The sequence below is a fragment of the Chelmon rostratus genome, chromosome 8 (assembly GCF_017976325.1).
Source record: "Chelmon rostratus isolate fCheRos1 chromosome 8, fCheRos1.pri, whole genome shotgun sequence".
NCBI lineage: Eukaryota > Metazoa > Chordata > Actinopteri > Chaetodontiformes > Chaetodontidae > Chelmon > Chelmon rostratus.
This window is the reverse complement of record NC_055665.1, coordinates 14,840,366-14,857,304: the sequence shown is the minus strand read 5'-3', so window position 1 is coordinate 14,857,304 and position 16,939 is coordinate 14,840,366.

Genomic DNA, 16,939 nt, shown 5'->3' with positions numbered 1-16,939 from the left:
TCAGCTATGAAACCTCTCATTCTGTGTGTCTGGCTGAAGTGGAATCCATTTAAGTTCCACAGAGGCAGGCACAGCAAAGCTCACAAGGCTTACACAGGCGCTATTGTCCCTTCATCACCATTGACCACCATTGTCTCTGTGTGTGCATGCATGTGCATAGTTATTGCCTTGTGCATCAGAGTGTGGAAGCAATCTGTTAGTCTACATAAGCATGTGAGTTTATGTATGCATGCATGATGGCATGTCGGTATGTCTTCGGAGAGGGAGCTTATGGAATTTGGGATCAGCAGACTCAAAAGAAACATGTGCATTGATGTGAAAATGTGAGACAAGCTGGAGAAATACAGAAAAAAAAAAAAAAGCAAACATTTTCAGATTGAGTAGATGTTGAAATGGCTCGCAAAAAATGTTAAAAATGTGTGTAAAAGCAGTGCAATCAGAACCTAAACAGTACAGTCTGTCTAAATATTATTCCCAAAATTCCAAAGAAAGTCAGACAGAAAGTAAGAAAGAAAGAAAGAAAGAACTGACTCAGGATCAGAGGCCTTTGTCTTATCACACATTAAACAAGGTGACATCATGCCTGCTGGTGAGGCGGGTCACTGATACTACATTATTTACAACATCCAGAAACACTACTCCTGTTACCTCACCACCTTCTATGAGTACTTACTCCATCAGCATGCTGGAGTGTCCACTCCTGTGTGATGCCACAGTGCGCTCAGCATTATTCCAGGAACTGAATCTGAAACTTGAAACCTTCTGCTGAGCGCTACCCAGACTACGATACCCGTTTAGTATTACTGCTCCAGTATACCTGCAAATTGTAGCCTGTCTGTTCGTGTTGGCTCAGACTTTGTTATTGGAGGTTTGAACTGGTTTCAGGAGACAAGCAGACTGAGCTGAGTAAACAGTGAAATACAGTGGATCTGTGAAGCAGGAGCTGCTGAGAGAAGTGAGCATCTTTTATCGTATCTTTTTGCCAAAATACCCAAGGCCACAGTGGATAACTTAGTGCTTTTGCGGCACATAAATGCTGTTCTCATCAAGCTATCATTATGAAACTATTTACTATGTTTTTAATTGAAAAAGTCAGATTGTCATCATTCCCATGTGTTGCTTTTAAACTCTGCCTTTTGTGAAGCACATAATACTGCAAATCTAAGTACACATTTAAGGAGAAAGTTGGACATGTTTATTGACTTTCATGTCAAGAGTTACATGAGAGGCTTGATACAACTCTAATGTCCATATGCTAAAGATGAAGTAACCGTCAGCAGCCATAGTTTAGCTTAGCTGAAGACTGGAAACATGGGGAAACAGCCTGACTGTTAATTAGTGAGCTTTGGGGATGCTGGCAGGCAGATTTTGATACTCTTTGACAGAGCCAGGCTAGCTGTTCCCCCTGTTTCCAGTATTTATGCTGGCAGTAGATTCATGTTTAGAGTACAGACATGACAGCGGTATCAATAGTGGTGGAATGTAACTAAGTACAATTACTCACGCATTGTAAGGTACTTCTACTTATGTCAGTATTTCCATTCTATGCTTAACTTAACTTTTACTCCGCTACATCTTTAAGGCAATTATTGTACTTTTTACTCCATTACATTTGTCAGGCAGCTTTAGTTACCAGGTACGTTTCAGATTACACATTTTCATACCTTCATGCCTATCAAGTGAAAACCATGTCTCCAAATTTGTTGTCTTTTTCAGATAAACTGAAGAATTAAGCAATCAAATTATAATAATTCTTAAGATGAATAAACTATTAAAAAAAAACAACATTGAATTAGCTTGAAAATGCATCATCACAAATGGATGATGGCTGTTTTTCTGAGCTCATGAGAAGTTTTCAGAGAGACTTGCTTCTCACAGCACAACATATGATGATCTTCATGAATATAATGCATGAACAGAATGCATTGCTGTAGATTACACTATCCAACAGTGTATAATGCACAAAATATACCAGTAAACACTGACAGGGAGTATATTTCTGTATTATAAGTAATTTCATTTGGGAACAAACTGTGTTTACTGCCAACAGTTTTACAAGTGTTCCTGAACCCATGTAGTAACATCCTTTATACAAACGTGTTCACAAAGTGGTGAACCTCGCGCCATCCTTGCTTGTGAGCGACTGAGCCTTTCCAGGATGCTCCTTTCATACCCAATGATACTATCACCTGTTACCAATCAACCTGTTTACCTGTGGAATGATCCAAACAGGTGTTTTTGGAGCATTCCACAACTTTCCCAGTCTCTTGTTGCTCCTGTCCCGACTTGTTTGAAACATGTTGCTGCATCAAATTCAGAATAAGCAGATATTTACAAAAATCAATGAAGCCGATGAGGTCAAACATTAAATATATTGTATTTGTGCTGTTTTTAATGGAGTATATATCAAAAATGATGAGCAAATGATCACATTGTGCATTGCGCATACTTTTTCTTACGTATGGTTTTAAATGCAGGGCTTCTACTTGTCGTGGAGTATTTTCACATTGTGGTATTGCTACTTTCACATAAGTAAAAGATCTGAAAATTTCTTTCACCACTGGTTTCAATCCTTTCATCTAACTCTCAGCAAGAAAGCCCATAGGCGTATTTCCAAAATGTTGAACTTTTATGATAAAGAAGATAGAACTCATATTACACTAATTCTGTTTGTTCAGACTCTTTTGAACAGGAATAAAGAGATGTCCTACATCGATGCACTGTTAGTCTGACACTAGAGGACCCAGTGTGGCCCAGCTCTTGATTCTAGGTCAGAGGAGATCAAAAGGCTCCACTCGTCTCTCCCCATCACTTCCATCAATCAGCCAATCTCTGTTTGGCTGCGCTGCCATTTCCTCGTACCACAGAGCTCTCTGTGTCTGTCAGAGCTGTGTTTGTTTCTGCTCAGTGATGGATCTGAACAGAATTCTGTTTGTGTCCAAGGGGAAACAATTAGTTCAGTGTGTGTGTGTGTTTGCGTACTTGGCTTGGTGGGTGCGTGTACCAATGTGAGAAGAGCGGCGTTCAAGGCCATCGCTGAACAAACTCATTAACCGACCATTTGTTAGAGCCGAGACGGGACCAAACAAGATAAAAAGAAGTAAAGGAGAACAGAGAGATTTGAGGTTAATGTGGGAGAGAGAACCAGCGAGGACTCCAGAACAGAGAGAGAGAAAGTTTGTTTGGGCTTAATGATTATTGAACCTTTGCTGATCACTATGGTCAGTTTGAAAATCCTTTTCTTTTGAGTCAGCAGTTGCAGCTGAAGCAAACACACACACACACACACATACTTTAACACACATATGACAGAATATTCCCCATTATTACGAATGATATGCATATGATGTCAGACAGGATGGAACTGATCGTACTAATCAGATCCTCAGATCCTTCCACGCTACATTATGATGAACTGTGACAACTGACGGCCACCGTTGCCTCATTGTGATCTCCGTGTCTGCAGCTTTTCAAGTGCAATTTAACTTTCTTTTCAGTGATATTGATAGCAAAACTAGCTTAAGATCAGCAGAAGAAACCTCATTAAATATTTAAGGCCCCAGTAAGTTGGTGGTAAATATTTTTCACATAACGTACGCCAGCTGTCTGCTCCCTGAATAAAACACGTAAATACTGCAGTCCTGTAGCACCAGTTAGGGCACGCTTGTGAAAAATGGCTGCCAGATAATTAGGCTGAATTTCTGAAGTTGCAAATTGTTCATGTGTTTCTAATTCCATGATTGGTTAGTGTAATTCTCAAGGAAAAAGTGGTGATCTGTGTGCTGAGCTAACACTGCTGAGCTGAGGCGGTAGACACATTATGAGTATTATGAAATTATCTTGTTGTCATGAAGCTGATATCTGATTCAACAGTCTTCTAAAATGTGTCTGGAAAATGAATATCTCATATCTATCTCATGAAAATATCTCATCCCAACTGTCATGACTTACTGGGACACTTTTGGCTCACTTTATGGCTTAAAGAGTGCAAATCACAAAAATTATGTGTGGATGATGTTTATTATCTGAAGAAGGATCCCACCCTATTGGCCCAGAGTGCAGAATTAGCTGTTCGCTAATAGTGATCTGGTCCCTGCGTTTTCCACCATGTGTGAAGTGCTGAGGGGTGGGTTGTTTTGCACAGAGGAAGAAACCCTGGTCTTAGGGTAAGACGGCTCGCACTGTCAGCGTGTGATTTGGCTGTTGGCTGAACTGTCGGAACATCTGTCAGCGATCAATGGTTCTGTGATGGGTTTGACGTGTCTAAGTTTCAGTGTGCGGCTCGGTGACAGCTTACAGAGGTGCAGGCTGATGGTTTTGGATGGAAAATGCATCACATTATAACACTTATAATTTTTCAGAGAAAAACTGACAGGTGTGCAGAGTCTCCTCTCTGTGCATGATAACACTTATCAAATCCTGTGCTGATGCAGTTTCATATGATTATTGCCTAACTCATCTTTTATGAGTTTTTGCACTTATGTGAAGCATCGGGTCTGGTATATTTTGGGGAAACAGAAGGATTTTCATACATGCTGGCATTATTGTTTTAATATGCAGGATGATGGAGATTCTGTAGGAACACTAACATGACTTTTCTTTAACTTGACTTGAAGGTTCTGTGCTTGTACACTGTGCTGCTGGTTGATGTTTTGGGGCAGTTAGTCCACTTGTCACTGATGTAGAGCTAACTTTGTAAGCAAATAAGCTTCTTTGTTTATAAATACTGAAAATGTCCATAATTCAGCCATCATGTCATTGTGTTTTACCCCTCTGCTGTGCTCACATCCACCTGCAGAGCACTGTTAATGTCATCTGTAACACTGCTACTTGTTCTTTTCTGACAGATCAAAATGTCTGATGTGAAACAGGCTGAAAGTCTTCATTGGTATCGTTTTATTACCATCTGAAGATAACAAAGACATGACCACAAATATGCTGTAGAGCTCAAAAAACAACTGGGGGGGAAAGTAACTGTAACAATTACTCAACTCATAACATTTTGAGGTACTTGTACTTTACTTTTTTACTTTAATTCCACTACATCTCCAAGGGAAACAATGAGCATTTTACTTCACAACATTTATCTGATATATTTAGTTACTTGTTACTCTGCAGATTCAGATTAATACAACATTTAATCAGCAGATATGTTCTGATGTATTATAACAGATAAACGTAATTGATTCCTTGGTGAAATTCACAAGCCACACAGCAGTATATATAGTAATGTTAGCATTGAAGTCATGTACATATTAATTCATCAATAATTATAATGCCATTCTGAAATGGGCCATTCAGGATTTGTACTTCAAGTATATTTTGATGAATTTTTTTTCTTTTGCTTAAGTAAAAATGCAGGACTTTTACTTTTAAGAGAGTATTTCTACACTACTTTCTGAAATAAAAGTTGTGAGTACTTTGTCTGCAGTAACATTATCTGTTTATGTTTCCCTCTCAGAACTAAAGCTCAAGGCCACTTACCATTTTGCACAGACTTTCGATGCAAACAGGAAGAAATCCTGTGTGGAGAAGCAAAAATATATATTTCCTCACCGGCAGCAGCCTCAGAAGACCATGATGCAATACAGCCAAAACACAACAAAAGTTGTGTTTTGAGTAATGGGCACGACACCACTCACTTTCTCCCAGCGGAGAAGTCTTGCTGCTGCTATTATCATCACCTCCACTATCACCACTGCAGTCTACACCTACATATAAACAGTGGCTGGATAAGTCCAGGCATGTTTGGTGAGGGAAGGTGAAAGGGGTTCTGGGAAATGTAGGAGATCTCTTACTGAGATTGAATTAAACAAAAAGGGAAGATTTTCACATGAAGAATATCCAGTACTTTTTTTTGGATAAAGATATTTTACTCTCTGCGGGAAAACAGAGAATGAAATAGAAAAAGTGGCGGTGTGTGTGGTGTGTGTGTGTGTTCTGTATGAGTACACCTTTGTCAGTGTTAGACACCACCTCTGTGCCGGCATGTCCAGATGTTCCCAGATTATTGCTTTTCTCTCTCTATCCCTTCATTTCTCTGTCATCCATCATCCTTCGCCCTTCTGTCCTGCCCCACTGACTTACTGCTGTTGATATGTGTAATCTCCACCTTTTATCTCCACTCTCTCTCTCTCCCGCAGCCATGTCTTCATTATGTATTTGTCTACCCATCACTCTTACCATTTAATCTTTTCTCTGAAACAAGTGGTATTTTTGGACTCGTCATGTATAACTCTTCTGTGGAGGGCATGAGCGTATTTATAGCCTGTAAACTAGAATTGTATAAACCCCCAACCCCAACAGTCATGTGTGTTAATATGCAGTTGGTGCCAAATGAATCAAGGACAGCCTGCAGGATGTGTGTTAATGAGGTGTTTGGATTCATTCTAACGTACTGTACTGTGTGTGTGTGTGTTGGCCCTGTGTTGTTTCATCTGAGCCTGTCTATGGGAGCATGTTACACAAACTAATATGTTCGTCCTTAGTGAAGACCTGAGGGAGAACATGGGATCAAATCTCCCCCGGCGCACTAAATCACATGAAGAAGTTCTGTATAATTAACCTGTTCTTTATGCACAACCCAGAATAGATGTTTTGAAATGACTATCATGTGTGCCAGATAAAACTAAGTTTAGGGACCTAATTTCATGAACCAATGGCACGCGACGCAAGAAGAAGGCACAGTGTCCCTGTGTGATTTTACTTTTTTTTGGTAATTTAATGACCAAAACTGTGGCGCTAGTGTACTTGTAAAATGGGTTGCTGGGAGGAAATCATTATCGATAGATGCGCTGGGACCAGCCATCAATCAAATCAGCCCCTTTTTAAAGCAGCATAGTCTCTGTCATGTAGCTCACTACTGTAGTCCAGGTTACTTGGTTAATAGTTTACTAGATGCATATCTGGGCTCTAATGTAACTGTTGAGCAGCTTATAAAGTCAGAGAAATGCTAACTAAACTGGTAGATTTTGAGAGGGAGCTTTATAGCAGTGTTGCAGTGTATTGTATTACAGTGTGTTAATGTGGTTCTAATTCTAACTTTTTCCTGCTTAGATACACAGGAAACTTCTCACAATGTAGCGTAATGGAGTCCAATATGACAAAACAAATCTCTACAGGACTGTCACACTAGTGGCTGTGTGTGGTGTAGGCGTCAGCATGCTAACATGCTCCGTGGCAGTGTTAAGATGCTGATGTTCAGCAGGTGTCATGTTTATCACATTCACCATCTTAGTGGAGCTTAGCCTTAAACACAAAGTATGACTGAGGCTGATGGGTCATTCATTTATCAGGTATTTATCCTTTTTTTTTTTTCTTGGACAAATTGAAATGTTCACCTGTTGATGGGGTTAGAGGAGGAGTTACAGTTTGTATTGGGGGGGGCACAGGTGTCCAGTCAAGAGCTGTTCAGACATTTAACTAAAATCCCAAAATATCAGCCTCCTTGTGGTGGGGAAATCACAAGAAATCATTAGGATTTATACTTGTGACGTGGCTAGGGAGCAGGGCCCAAAATGCAGACAAACAGACATGGGGTGGCTAGGTGAAAGTTTATTTAGGCAGCAGTTAGGGGGGGAAGAGTCGGTTGAGGTGGTGTCTCCGGACACAGGGAAGGCAGGGGAGGCAAGCAAGCAGGCTGCGAGGAAGGTAGGCCGTGTGGCACAGCGGTGGCTCGAGCTGACTGGTACAGGTGCTGGGTGGCTTGAGGGTAACGAGCTGGATCCTGAAGATAGAGAACACAGGGAAGTATATGAAAATCACAAGCGGCAATTCTCTGAGGCACTAGCGAACGATCTACCACAAAGCAGTGACAATCTGGCAGCGAGAACACCGGAGGGCCCGCCTTAAGTAAGCTCCTGATGAAGATCATGCACAGGTGTGTGCAGCCAGCTCCTCCTCCAACCCGCAAGCCACACCGAACTGTCAGAGAGAGCACACACAAAACCCAACCCCCAGCCTTACATACACACACACCACAATACTCTGGGAACCATGAATGTCTGTCCTAACTTTCATGCGATCATGTGGTAGTTGCTGAGATATTTCAGCAGGAACCAAAGTGGAACACAAAAAATAAGTGAATCAACTCCACTGACACCATTCCATGCTTCACAACCATATGATCCACTGCAGGGCTGTTACATTGAATTGTGTTTGACTCGGTTGGTGTGCCTAACAAATTGGCAACTGTGCAGCGCTTTAATTTAAAAATGTGAATATACAGACCAGAAACATACATCTCTTCAGACTACATCCCCGAGGGTGGTTCATACCCTTCTGTAAACTGAAATCACATTTCTGGAAACACTGAAATATTTACCACCATGTTTTCTGAGCGTAATGATGCACATCACCAGGCTTTTAGTCAACGACAATGACTGACACGCTAACCAGATGTGACAGCACCATAAAATGAGATGATGCATGATTTCGCAGGCTGTCTGTGATTTATGTAACGTACCTGATTAAAAAGGCTGCATTTGGTTAATGGTCTTATTTATGTTAATGTGAACCATAATATGACTACTGACAAAACAGAGGTAATAAGCTGATTAACCACTTTAAATGATTGCATAAACAGGCAATTCAACATAATAATCCTGTTTGCATAACTGAAGTGCTTGTTTTTATTTTCTAGAGAGAACAGAGGAAATTCTGGACAGCCACCATGTTGTTGAATGAATTTGAAGGAGCCTGTGCTGTAGGCAAGTGTTTTAGTGTAACTGGTTAATGGAGGAGATGGAACTAAGGAATTTCCATCATCTGAGCTCTTCTCCCATGAAAGCTCTCTTCTTTTTTTTGCAAGACCAAGGTGCTGGTTGAACAAGACTAACAATGGACAAGGCAAACATAACTGCGCATTGCAAGTCAGAGTTTGCAGATAAGAAGTGAATACCCGTCCTTCAGCTTCTTTACATAGCCTCTCAGCAGTTGCAGATAAGAAATATTAGTAAGAATTCCCTCACACTCTGCAGCACATGTATCTGCTGGTGAAAATACTGCTGCGACAGTTTATTTGAGTTTCTGGGCTTTTGAAGGGTCTATACTGTGTTATGATTGAAAGAGGAGACACAAGCATTATTTCTGATATTTGATTGTGAGATTGCAGCGGTTGTACAAACATAACAACCCTTATAATATGGCATGCATGCAGGCAGAAAAATGCTTTCGCCCCATACAATTAACTGTTGTATCTCATTTGTGACCGGCATGAAAACAGCGCCCAGAAACAAAACACCAGCCGAAGTGCATCTTTTGATCCGCAGCAGTACAGAAGGCAGAAAATTGATGGGGTGCTTTAGTGAGCGTTGTGAGATATGAGTTCCAATGTGAAATCAGCTTGTTGTGAGCAACATTTTCACTTAGATTTAATGAGCGACCATTAGGCTGAAATTTACAGCAGGTTAAGCATCGAGGGACCTGAGGCCTTGCCCCAAAACAAAAGATCAAATCAGGGGAAGGACGTTAGATAACAAATCCATACTTTAGAAAATGACCATGAGCATGAAATGCGCTTCATTAACAATTTTTTTTTTCTTAAAATAATGTCTCTAATACATTCGACCTCTGTTCCTCCGCACTACACTGCAGCATTGTTTTAATGAGATGATACTGACAGGATAGGGATTGGCTCGATCTATATTATGAAACGGTGTGACCTGAATGTAGACCGCTGCTATAGAGGTTACATCTACTGCACCGACAGAGACTTATCACAGTAATAACGAGACATTTGTTATACAATGGTCATAATGCTCCACTTCTCTTTGTCGTTATGAAATAGTTGCTGTATTTCTGCCGTCTGACTGTTGCGAAGGTCAAGGGTCAGGGCAGCTCAGGGCAGGGCAGCAGAAAAAGCCCGCAGGCTGAGTTATGAAACAACTGGAGTATAATGAGCCATAAGCTTTGATGAAATCCCATTATGAAGAAACAACTTGCATGAACATGTCGCTGGCTTTGTGCGGACCACTGAAGGAAATGTATTTAAATGTCTGTAACTTCTAGAAATAACTCAACCCTGGAAAAACATTAAACTCCATTTTGTAAATTTCAGGCTTCTAACAGCTGGTGTTTATCCTCACACGGCAAAATGCTGACCCCGATAACACAACTTTGTTACAGAAGGCACAAAGGGCACAGATTATGTGAGATACATCTCAAGATAAACCCGAAATCCTAACGAGATTTTGAATTCAAAACTCGAGGGTTGATTTGAGGTAACTTACAAACATAAAATGAAAGGGCGGTCTAGGACACGAGAAGAACAGCTTTGACAAACTCGACATGAACCTCCTGCAACATTAAGCCAATGCTGATTTGTAATTACATGAGATAAGAAGATGAGTGGGGCTTTACTGCATGTCTTGTCTAAATGAGAGAGGTTATTTGTGTGCCGGGGGGCACGGGATGATACACTCATTTTACAAGCTTAGGCCACGGCGCTGTCTGTTCAGCATCAGGGACGAGGGAGGACGTATCCCTCGGCCCCTCTGTGCTCCCATGTGCTAACAAACGCACGTGTGATTAAGAATACAAACAAACACACTAGCGTGCACGAGCATGTGTAATGATGTGTTGACAAAATCCTATTTTTATGGCTCATCAGTTCTTCTTTGTTGCCTAAAATGCACAGTAACCTACATTGCCATGAGGCCGGTTTCAGCCCCGGAGATGCTCAGCGGTCAGTGTTTGACTGTGTGTTAGTGTGTGAAACAGAGAGAGGCGGCGGCAGTTGAGGCTACTGAGTCAAACAGAAAGATTTGAGTTTAGATCCGATTTTCCAATATGAATGCAGTGACGTTGGCAACAACGAGAAAGGATGCAGTGAAATATAGATTTCAAGTGACACAGAGTGATGAATGAAGAAGAGGAGAAGGCAAAGAGGAGAGCTGAGGAGAGAATGACAAATGACTGGCAAAATGACAGTGTAGTCAAGACTGAGCTGACAAACAAGCTTCTGTGTGAATTTTAAACTTGCGGGACTGAATTAAGAGCAAATGAAAGAGTGTGATAGAAAGAAACAGCTTGTGCAGTGGAATCACTCCTCGCTGCAGAAACTGATAAGCTTTTTTAATTAACTTCTAAGACCTGGGGTTCATTTAAAATCATTACAATGGCAATTTGACAGCATACAATCTTCTCATGACATGAATGGTGAATGAATATAAACATGAATGTTAAACAACGTGAATGTTAAATGATTTTTAGCTCAGTCTGATATAAGTGGACACGCAGTATAAAGTAATTCCTGAGCAGATAAGCATAATTCCGAGGAGACTGTAAATTCAAAGGTCAAAGTTTCAGCTGACATTATCACCAAACTCAGCACTTTTGGACTTTTGGACTGTAATCCAAACCGAAATTAAAGATGTGAAACCTCCAAAACAGCTCAACCTTGGTTGGATGAAAAGAGGCGGTCTCGGTCCGGATCAAACTGAACCATGGTTCAGATTGTTGTTAGTCTGAAAACATGTTTTGGATGATGTGGACTTTCAGACCAATTACAGGAAGTTATGACAGGCTATTGACAGAACTGGAAAAAGGAAAAATGAGCCACGGTAACACATGGGGAGAAGAGAAGACCACATTTTCAATTGAAATATGGACCAACAATGTTTTTAAACTCATAAATAATGATGACACTTTCCAGGAGCTTTCAGAGGGACTGAGAGAGGACGACACATATGTTTGCGTACGTTATCGACGCTGGTAGCAAGGCCATAATCATATAATTATAGCAGCAGTAAAATGAAACAACTCATGGACGTAGTCTCCATGACATCACCCATAGGTTTCTGAAGAGTCACAGCGAAGATTTGCCCCGTGTAGTTGTCATGAAAGGGGAAATATGCTGTTTTTTTGTACCCAGCTGTTTATTTCTGGTGTAAAGCTGGGCATTTTGATATTGGGGTCTATGGGGGTTGACTCACTTTTGGAACCAGCCTCAAGTGGCCATTCAAGGACTTGCAGTTTTTGACGCTTTGGCGATATCTTCATTTCTCAGCCCGAGATGTTGCCCCTTATTCTCGATAGAAAGCTACCTGCCATCGATCCACGGCCATCTACAGACCAATCACTGTCGAGCAAAAGAAGACGTAGCCCACATGGGTGATGACGACAGGACGTAGCTATGTCATGTAAGTTCTTCAGTACGTTTGCCTAATTGCAGTGTGAAACTGTGTAACACAATGTTACAAAAACATGAACCTGGATTTGGAGCTTGGTTCAGATTTCAGGTGTGAAAACATCCTTAATCACTTCAGAATAAGGCCAATGTAGGACAAGAGGAGACGTTTTAAGGATCTGAGAGTGCAAATCAAAACCAATATTTAACAGCAATTAAACAACGTCAGATAAAATGTTCAACATGGTAGAAAATCAGATGAGAGATTAATTATATGTCCGACCACAATCCACACTGGTCTCTAACAGCAGTCTGAGACGTGAATCTGTCACACACTCACACATTGTCACAGGGTCTCAGTAGGACAGCCTGTTATTTTTTCCCTCATTAATTCCTCTATTTGGCCAAAGCAGTACTCAGCAAGTTGCAACGTGCTCACAGCTTCAGTCGTGCTTATCAGCTCGTGTGCGTGTGTGTGCATGTGTGTGTGTGTGTGTGTGTGTGTTGGCCAGACGGCTCAGCTGTTTGTTTCAAAGTCGTTGGGCATTTGAGGTAGTTGTGTGGATAAATGTGGAAATTTAAGTCTTACAGTAAAAAAAAAAAGGAGGACACCTGCTTTTTATGCGCGACAGGAAAGTAGACAGAGTTAAACCGAGACACGAGAGATTAAGAGGAAATCTAGGGACAAAACCGCAGCTAGACCATACACCATATGCCCTACGGCCATTATCCATTACTTCAGTCTATCTTGCACTCGTGTGCACCCCATGGATTTTCAAGGCTCAACTAAGCTGAAAAACAAGTGAAGTAGACCATTAGGCCTTTTATTTTGCTCCTCATTTCCAGATGAACTAATGTGGCATAAACAATTTAGTTCTTTCAGAAATACACATGGATTCACAGTAATTCATTGAGAAAAATCTACTCTAACCTGGCTTAAAGTCAAACTCCACCCACAATGTGACTTTTTTAGTATTAAATGCTGACCTCGAGGCTTGAAAGGCGGATGCTTTAAAGGAGTAGTTTGACCACCAAATATGGACGTAGATTATCTTATTTTAGCATAAGAGTGGAAGCAGGGACAAATAGCTAGCCTGGCTCTATCCAAAATGAAAAAAAAACAACATACCGGCACCTCTGAAGCTTAATAATAAGCTCAAAGAATGACGTTCAGACAGGTGAGTATGTACGAACTATAGACACATCAACAACCACTGCGTTGCTGTGTAAAAACTGTGCACCTGTTTGCTTTAGAACTGTACAGTTTATGTTGTTTACACAATGCCTTAGTGATGTTTTCTGCTCTTAAAGTGGCAGTTATTTCATTTCCTCTACCTAATATTGCTTGTTGTGCCCACTGCAGTGTCCATAGCTCTTTTTATTTATTATTGGGCATTTGTGTTTAATTGTCTCTGTTTTTTCCTCTTTTCTGGTCAATTCTAGTGAGGCTATACAGAAGAGGGCCGTCGTATATTTAGAATTTATTATCAGTGGTATGCAATGGCTGCGGACCGGGACTGTAGCCTAAAGGTGTTTTTCAATTTAACAATTGAATCATGTATCACCAATAATTTCCTGCATGTAATGTGGTAACAGAGCACATCTTAACTATAGCATCTTTAACTCAGATGCTATACAGCAGAATCTGCTGTATAGCATCTGAGCAACATACACTGAAAAGAATCTGCCTGGAAATAACCAAACCAGCACAGATTTGTCACATCGTCGTGCTGATGAGCATCTGTACCAAGTTATGCACCAGAGAATCGTTTCTGCCATCCTGACCTGACCTTTAAGTTGTTTTAGTTTGTGGATGTGTGGCATGAATAAATGAATATGTGCGTGAATTATGGAACGGTCATACTGGGTCCCGCAGGTGGTTGTGCTGTATGTGTTCACATGACAATATGTCCACACCTGATGGTGTGTCTGTGTGTGTGGGTGTGTGTGGGTGTTTTGCGTGTTTATTCATGTCTGCATCATTGTTTGTGCGTTCATATGTGAACCTGTGTGTCACGTTTTTGACAACAGACATGATTCAGACGAGCTCGTCACACATGTTTCACACGCCACATGTGTCAGCTTACGTTGGCAGTGTCATGTGTGCGTTTGTAACGTGTCCTTGGTGTCTTACAGAAATCAGAAGAGCTTTGAAAGGTTCGCTGTGTACCTCAGAAATGTGTTAGTTCCTCTCGTGGCCATATATTTGGTGTATTAATTAATCTTAACTTTGCATATTTAATTGAAGAGTTTTACCTAATAATGAAAATTCACATTTCTTTAGTGCACTGACCCTTATTGAAGCTGCAGGCTTGTTTTACTGTTCACAAACAATACTGATGTGAGCAAATCTTTAACAGCAGCAGAAAACAATTAATTCAGCAGAAAAGTTCAGTTTTGACCTTGAAATTTATATTTTGACCAAACAATCCCAACCCAAGGTGCCCTCAGTTAGCTTTGGTGAAGTCAAAGTCAAAGTCAGCTTTATTGTCAATTCTGCAGTATGTACAGGACAAACAGAGAATCGAAATTGCTTTACTCTTCAATCCTTTTGTGACAGGACATATGTAATGTGGTTTAAAGCTCCATGTTTTTTGTTTGGTCAATTTTGATCTAAAGATCTAGATCTCTAATTGAACTTGGAAGTGAGTCTGAGGTTGACTCTTCTGTTTTCACATTTGGACAGACTGTGCCAGACATGATTTTCTATTCTCTGGTAACACGTCCAACAATCAATCACAGGAAAAGCACAAAGGAATGGATAGAGATGTTATATGTCAAGGATAGAACAGTGTACCTGAAGAGACAGAACAAGTTGTTGTTGTTAGAAACGCAAAAACTGCAGAACAAAGACTGGAGGAAATCCGTCAGATAATCTGGTGATTAGAGGATAAGAAAAGAGGACCTGGCTGTTAAGAGGGCCAGTTCCACCACTGTGGTTGATCAATTAGATCTAAAATCCATTAAGTCTATCTGATACCTTGTCAGACCTTAAGAGCAGCTCGGCGATATGAAACACTCGCACAAGTACAAACACAGTAGTACACACAAAAGTACACACAGTCGCACATGCATCTCGAATCACGGCGTAATGACATCCTACCACTGGGCCTACATGCACTTCAATAATACATGAGCATACGTGTGACGGTGCATCATGTATAAACTGTTTGTTTTTCTAATGTCCTGACCTGACAAACCACACAGGGTTCAGGGGATGGATCAAGCTACACTTCCAAGCATTTTATCAATGAGCCTTTCATCTCCGCCGTGTATTTAAATGTTTGTGCAGTCTTACATGTGTATTATATGGATGTATGTGTCAGACAGGGAGACAGAGTAAATATAACCCTCCCATCTGTTAGGGCTGTACAGATGCTGTCTCAGAAATAGAGGATTAGAGCTAAACTTAGAGAGGAGGGGGACATGTGATGAGAGGACGAGGGCAAAGCCAGGCAGTGACTAACACCAAAAGCATAAATCTGGAGGCGAGCGACAGCGTCAGAGCAGCCGCTCGGAGGGAGGATGAGAAAACGGAGAGAGGGCAAAGCAGGCAGTGCAAAGTTGCGATGGGGGCCAAGCATGTTGCATCCACGTGAGGGACGAGGAATCGGAGATAAATAATGAAGATGACATGATAGACGGAAGATGTATGGAGAGAGATTTGTAGCGTCCGTCCACGTTGTAATAAAGTCAGAGCGATGTGGTTGTTGGTCTGCAGGGAGGAAATGTATTCATATCAGCCTGAGTGCATGCAAATAAAATGACTTTTACTGTAAGCATGTCAGATTTCATCTCCAGCAGGGTCAGTCACTAGTCACAACAAATCTGCAGGGTCTGTCAGAGAAAAAGAATTAATCCGGCCTCATGAGGAAACAGCGGAGAGGTTGTCACGTCACGGAGCACCAACTTTTTTCGTTTGTTTAGTGTGATGCTCTTTAGATGATGCGAGTAGACCGGGAGGCTTTGAGATGCAGTAATCAAAATCTCATCTGTCAGGTGGAGACACAGCAGTGCACTGGTGGGGAAGCAAGGGGGTACAAAAGTCTGTTTGCCATTTTGTGGCTGATCGCAACGAAACGTTCGGCCGTGTCCAGGCTCTCAGTCGAGAAGCTCATGAGCCGTTCGCCCAGGTCCACCATGGTTGTGCTGCTCATGCTGTTTGTAGAGCATGTAACATATTGCAGCTCTGCATCTTTTCCTTTGCGAATATTTGTGCTGCAGTCTGAGTTGTTCTTGGTGGCCCTCTGTTCAGTTTCTGCTCGGTATGAACACTCATGATAATTCCTTTCCACTGTTTACTCCTGAGAACTCACCAGGAAAGGTCCAAGGTTTGATGAAATGTAAAATGTTCCACGAATAGCCTATTTAATATGGAATGGAAAAGCAGAAATGTATTTATATGAAAATAAGACAGATTATTTCTTCAACCCTGAGGCTTTTACCATGAGGTTTGAGAAATGGAATGATCGGCATCAGTGATCAGTGATGAAATTGCATTGCTAAAACCCGGTGGGATCCCTCCCTGAGAGCTGTTTTGGCGTCAACCAGTCAGGGCTGGAACCGGAGTTCTGGGCCCTGTGTACAAGCAGGGATTCTTCTGAGACCTTAAACATGTGTGAGGTTTTTGCGGAGGGAAAAAAGTACAAGAACGAGCTTTAGATCTTTGATTTTCAATTTGAATCCCAAGAAAAACACAGAAGAAACTCCAAACTAGTTGAACATCAACTTTTCTTCAGAAGAGTCTCAAAAAAGTGTTGCCCTGCAGTTATCTTGGTGATGTGGGGGAGTGTTTACCTCCGTCAGAAGCTT